General features: G+C 39.0%; 1 long non-coding RNA gene across 1 annotated transcript; it reads right to left on the bottom strand.

Annotated features, from left to right (window-relative positions):
• Window positions 1-2,688: 2,688 nt before the first annotated feature.
• LOC133030790 (uncharacterized) lies at window positions 2,689-4,058 on the bottom strand. The gene is made up of 2 exons (XR_009684338.1): window positions 3,366-4,058; window positions 2,689-2,885 (listed from the first exon to the last, which is right to left on the bottom strand). It is a non-coding gene; the product is annotated as an uncharacterized LOC133030790 (long non-coding RNA).
• Between the last annotated feature and the right edge of the window lie 2,599 nt (window positions 4,059-6,657).

Below are 6,657 nucleotides of genomic sequence, written 5' to 3'. Positions count from 1 at the left end.
TGGATGACATGCTCGTCAAATCCAGGAAGGTTTGGGGCATACAGATGACCTGGACGAATGCTTCAACGTCCTCAAGAAATACAACATGAAACTTAATCTCCTAAAGTGCGCCTTTGGAGTCAGCTCAGGTAAGTTTTTAGGCTTTATTGTTAAAGCCTGAGGTATTGAAGCTAATCTAGAGAAAATTCAAGCCCTTCTGGATATGAAATCGCCTAAAAAAACCAAGGAAGTCCAAAGTTTAACTGGTCAGATTACCGCACTCAGTAGATTAGTTTTAAAGTCAACGCACAAGTGCGTTCCATTCTTCAACATCCTAGGAGGAAACAAAAAATTTGAATGGATGGAGGAATATGAAAATTCCTTTCAAGAGCTAAAAACGCAACTCGCTAAACCTCCTGTACTCTCAAAACCTCTGGACGGAGAAGAATTAGGGATATATCTGGCTGTCACGGAACATGCTGTAAGTGTTGTACTAATCAGAGAAGGGAACAATATCCAACATCTGGTCTATTACATTAGCAAAAGACTCATTGAAGCTGAAGGCCATTACCCGTTGATAGAAAAGCTCACTTATTACCTAATCTTAACAATAAGAAAGCTAAAACCTTACTTTTAGGCCCATCCTGTTCGGGTGTGTACACTGACTAACTATTACGCCAAGTATTGCAAAAACCTGATGCCTCTGGATGGTTACTCAAATGGGTGGTGGAGTTGGGCCAATATGAAATCATGTATCAGCCCCGAACAGCGATTAAGGGGCAGGCCTTAGTAGATTTTGTGGTTGAATGTACAGGTAAAGAAGAGAGCACTTCAAAAAACAACCCGGAGCCAGTATAAGAACCTTAGCCGAGCAACAGCAAAGACGAGCCAACATGAAAATTACATGTAGATGGGTCAGCCACAGATCAATTGTCCAGTGCAGGGATTTCCCTTGTCATACCTGGGGGGCAACGTCTACACGGAGCAGTCTAATTCAAGTTTAAAGAATCCAACAATGAAGCTGAATATGAAGTTCTTATTGCTGGCCTACAACTTGCTCGAGAATTGCATGCTGAACACATTGAGATTTGTAGTGAGTCATAGTTAGTGGTGAATCATGTATTTGGGGACTACGAAGCTCGGGGAGAAAAGATGATAGCCTACCTAAGCAAAATACATGATCGACTCGCACAATTCAAAATATATGCTCTCAAGCAAATTCCAAGAGAAGAAAACACAACCGCTAACGCACTAGCCCGACTTGCGAGCAACAACATAAATGATAAGGCTAATTTAATTCCCATCCAATTCCTTAAAAAACCTAATATCACTGTCACGGAGGAGATTGAAATGATTGACACATCTCCAAACTAGATGACGCCAATAGCAGCTTACCTCAACACTGGGGAACTCCCACATAACAGGGGATTCTCCATGCCACTACTCAGATGTGTTACACAAGAAGAAGTCGCACGACTTTTGTCCAAGGTGCATGATGGATTCTGCGGCAACCACGCGGCTGGGCAGAGTTTATCCAAGAAAATTCTAAGGCAAGGTTATTTCTGGCCAACCATGATTGAAGATTCCAAGGCCTACGTTAAGACATGTGATAAATTCCAGAGATTTTCAAAGATACCTCATGCACCGCCCAACAAACTAACTCAGATGCAAAGTCCTTGGCCTTTCTCCATTTGGGGAATCGACCTGATCGGACAATTGCCCACGGGCAAAGGTGGAGTACAATACGAAATTGTTACAGTTGATTACTTCACTAATTGGACAGAAGCCGAGCCGTTGGCCACCATCACATCCCAAAAGGTGAAAGACTTTATTGTGAAGAGCATAATTTTTCGGTTCGGATTACCATACAAGATAGTCTCAGACAACGACAAATAATTTGATAGTAAGTCCTTCACTGATTTCTGTGCGAAGCATGGAATCATAAAAATTTTCTCCGTGGTGGCACATCCCCAATCAAATGGTCAAGTTGAAGCCGTCAATAAGACACTCAAAGATACTCTAAAGAAACGACTTGAAGATGCTAAAGGGAACTGGCCAGAGGAACTCCCTGTAGTATTATGGTCATACCGTACAACTGAGAAAACAGGGACCGGACAGACTCCATTTGCCATCGCATATGGTTATCAAGCTATGCTGCCCGTAGAACTTGAACCTCCGTCCCACAGGAGATGGACATATGACCAAAAAGTTAATCACGCGCTCCTCGCAGAATCACTTGATGAAATCGAAGAAAAGGGAACCGCAACAAACCTAAAATTGATAGCCCATCAACAAAAATTAGCTCGATACTTTAACAAGAAAGTGAAAGCATGGAGATTCTTTGTGGGAGATATGGTCCTCAGAATGGTATTCTTGAACACCAAAGATAGCACGACAGGTGTGCTCGGACCGGACTGGAAAGGACCATATCAGGTGATCGAAGTTCTAGAGTTAGGAGCAAACAAAGGGGGTAAGTATGACGAAAAATACAACTCGTTCTAGTACCAAGGTATTGGAACGGGGAACACTTAAGAAAATACTACCAGTAAAACTACCAGGTCGGATGACCATGTTAAGTACGAAACTAAAGAACATTTATGTAACGCCCTTACTTACGTAAAATAAGATGCCATAAATAAACTGGCGTTAAGATACTAATGTTGCCTTTATTTAAAAAAAAAAAAACACTTTTCAAAACATGGGTACCCAGTTGAAAATAAAGTATTACCACTTAGGGAAAAGTAATAGAAAATTTAAACGACAACATCCTCGATAAGTTTAATAAATTAAAAAAAAAAACTTTCAGCGGAAGATGGCCAAGACCACACGCAGTTACATGATCACACGAGATACACCCCATGCTGCCCAGACTCAACTTGTCACCGAAAACTTACAGGCTTACTTATCTGCACATAGGGGGTAAATAAGGGGTGAGCTGCAAAGCCCAGTAAGGAAAAACACAATACTATGTACCAGCATTCACACATCATAGCACAAACATATACATCAAACATACAACAACCTAATCATAAGTATAAATAGAGGCAGCCACACAAATACTGAAATACCACACACTCACACTCACAATCACACTCCAGCTTCCATACAAATCTGGAGTGTCTTACGTTCTTAACCAGAACGCAGTACCAATAACCAGTGCACCCTTACGTACACTGCCTCACTTACCACATCACCATACATGTGTGGTTTCCAACCACTTCCAAGTACCTGGAACATGATTAAACAGCCATATACAATTCATCGATAAAACACTATTTCACCGAAACTATCACATTCCACAGTTTCAATACAATTTATTCAAGCAGTCATACTAGATACTCAAACCATATAAAAAGCAAGTATAAAGTATAATTATTTTTCCTTACCTCAACTCCGCTGTAATTAACTCCTACGATACCTTCTAGGCCCTATAACAATTAGTGAAACCCTTAGTCCACCGATAAACTCAATATATTTATTATTCTTACTGTACAGCAAGTTTAGCCTAGAATTTGACTTATAAAACGTTTGAATTAGAAGTTCTACTGTTCACAAAGTTTTTAGTTAATTGAAAGACCTTTCTAACGGTATAAAGATCATCAAAATCGGAGCTATAATCTAGGAGTTATGCATGTTTTCTCAAAACAGTTTCTTTAAAATCCTGGATCATGCCGATTTCTGAATACAGCCTAAAAATAAAAGTTTTAAAAATAGTTACACCCCGATCTAGACAACACTTTCTTCATAAAAAATGTAGCTATTTTTCTAAGCTTTAAAACGAGATAAAGATCTTTTAAAATGGATCAAAATTGAGAGAGATATTGAATTTTTACTGAAGACACTTTTTCTGAAACGAAACTTAAAACGAAATACCATAACCGAGTAAAGATCCTAACTTTTGACTGGTAAGAACTCCGAACTAGGGAAAGGTTTCTTCAAAGAAAATATAAATTATTGAATTATCTTTCTAACAGTACAAGAATCACTGTAAAATAATAGATATCGAGAGAGATATCACACTTTTACTAAGGCAATATCGGAAAGAAATTTTAAAAAAAACTGTAAATCGACAGTCTGTAAAACATGAATTTTTTGACATCGAAATACTCAGAATTAGGAAAGCGTTTCTTCATAAAAAATATAGATCATTAAATTATCTTTAAAACGGTACCTAGATCACTGAAAACGGACCTATGGGGAGAGAGATATGATAGTTTTATGAAAGCCTATTTCTCTGAAAACGAAAATAAAAACAAGTACGAATTTTACCTGAAGATTTCGAAGACACGGAACGATGATCGGTTGATTGCTAACCCCGAAGCTCTTAAGATTAAAAGAATTGATTTGGTTCAATAGAGAGAATAAAGAAAAAGGAAATTGAGAGATGGTGAGAATAAGGGAATACGATACTATCTGGCTGCTAGGGTTATAGAGTATATACGTATATAACATATCGTATAATAGGTTTAAATTTAAAAACAAATATCTAACTAATCAGATAAAATTATGCTGATTTAAATTTAAATTTTAAATTTTAAACTAACTAACTAATCTAATGCTTCACTATTTATTTATCTCACTATTTAATATATATATATATATATCTTCTTTTTTTTTCTAGTCACACACGCACAACAACAACAACAACAATACAATTAATAATAATAATAATAATAATAATAATAATAATAATAATAATAATAATAATAATAATTTAATTGTATCACACTTAATATACCAAATACCAATATATGTATATAAACTGGATATTACATTCTACCCTCCTTAAAGGAAATTTCGTCCTCGAAATTAGACTTACCAAAAAGTTCGGGGTACTGTTCTTTCATGTCTCTCTCCATTTCCCACGTTGCCTCCCTTTCGAATCGGTTGCTCCACGTAACTTTTACTAGAGGAATACTTTTGGACCTTAACTCCTTCGTTCCTCTCTCTATAATGCGAACTGGTCGCACTTCATAACTCAAGTCCTCGCTTTAGCTCCATTCTTTCATAGTTCAAGACGTGTGATGGATCCGACACGTATTTTCGTAGCATAGAAATATGGAACACATTATGCGTCTCGGCTAATACCGGTGGCAATGCCGCCGATAAGCTACCTGTCCCACTCGTCCAATATCTCAAAAGGACCTATAAATCTTGGACTTAGCTTTCCTCGCTTTCCAAAACGCATAACCCCTTTCATAGGTGACACTCGAAGGAACACTTTATCACCCACTGCAAATTCCACATTCCGTCTCTTTGCGTCGGCATAACTTTTCCGCGGCTTTGTGCGGTTACCATTCTATTTCGAATCTTTTCTACCGCTTCAGTGGCCTCTCTTACTAGGTCTGGGCCTAAGTATCGCTTTTCGCCAACCTCATCCCAGTGTAGTGGTGATCGACACTTCCTCCCATACAACATTTCATAGGGTGCCATCCCTATTGTAGATTGATAGCTATTGTTGTACGAGAACTCCATTAGTGGAAAATAGTTGCTCCAGTTACTTGGGAAATCCAACGCACAAGCTCGTAGCATGTCTTCTAGTATTTGAATAGTTCGTTCCGATTGTCCATCAGTTTGAGGGTGGAATGCTGTACTCAACTTCAGTTTTGTGCCCAAAGCACTTTGCACACTTTCCCAAAACTTAGAAGTAAAAACTGAACCTCTATCAGATACAATGGTCTTTGGGACTCCGTGTAGCCTTACAATTTCTTTTACATACAGTTCAGCATATTGCTCTGCATTGTAATTAGTGCGCACAGGCAGAAAATGTGCTGATTTAGTGAGTCTGTCGATAATCACCCAGATGGAATCCTGTTGTTTGCTGTTCTTCGGTAACCCTGTCACAAAATCCATAGCAATATCTTCCCATTTCCACTCGTGAATATCAAGAGATTGCAACAGCCCTGCAGTCTCTGGTGTTCGGCCTTAACTTGCCGGCGGGTAAGACATTTCGCTACAAATTCTCGCTACATCATTTTTCATTCCCGCCACCAATACCTACCTTTCGCATCATTGTACATTTTGGTTGATCCTGGGTGTAAAGAATAGGGTGTAGTGTGCGCCTCTTGTAAGATTTTTGATTGCAACTCCGCTTTCTTAGGTACACACACCCTTGTCTTGTATAGTAGAATACCCTCTTCATTAACTGAGAAGTCCCCAACTTTCCCATTTTGTAGTTCGACCCGCTTCTTGATTAAAAACTCATCTTGGGCTTGTTCTTCTTTGATATTCTCTAATAAATTTGATTCAATTGTGAGGTTAGCTAGCTTTCCTGTTACTAACTCTATTCCAGATCTCTCGATTTCCTGTTGCAACGGCACTTTTAATGCCCTTAACATTGATAAGCTTGCATAGTTGCGTCTGCTAAGTGCATCCGCCACTACATTAGCCTTTCCAGGATGGTACAGTATCTCACAATCGTAATCTTTTACCAGTTCCAACCACCGCCTCTGTCTCATGTTGAGCTCTTTCTGCGTAAAGAAGTATTTTAGGCTTTTGTGATCTGTGTATATTTCATACTTCTCTCCATAGAGGTAGTGCCTCCGCATTTTCAATGCAAAGACCACCGCTGCCAACTCTAAGTCATGAGTTGGGTACCTTGTCTCATACTCCTTTAGCTGCCTAGAGGCATAGGCTACCACCTTCTCATTCTGCATCAACACACAGCCGAGCCCTTGC

The sequence above is a fragment of the Cannabis sativa genome, chromosome 9, assembly GCF_029168945.1.
Source record: "Cannabis sativa cultivar Pink pepper isolate KNU-18-1 chromosome 9, ASM2916894v1, whole genome shotgun sequence".
NCBI lineage: Eukaryota > Viridiplantae > Streptophyta > Magnoliopsida > Rosales > Cannabaceae > Cannabis > Cannabis sativa.
This window is presented reverse-complemented; position numbering and strand designations above follow the sequence as displayed.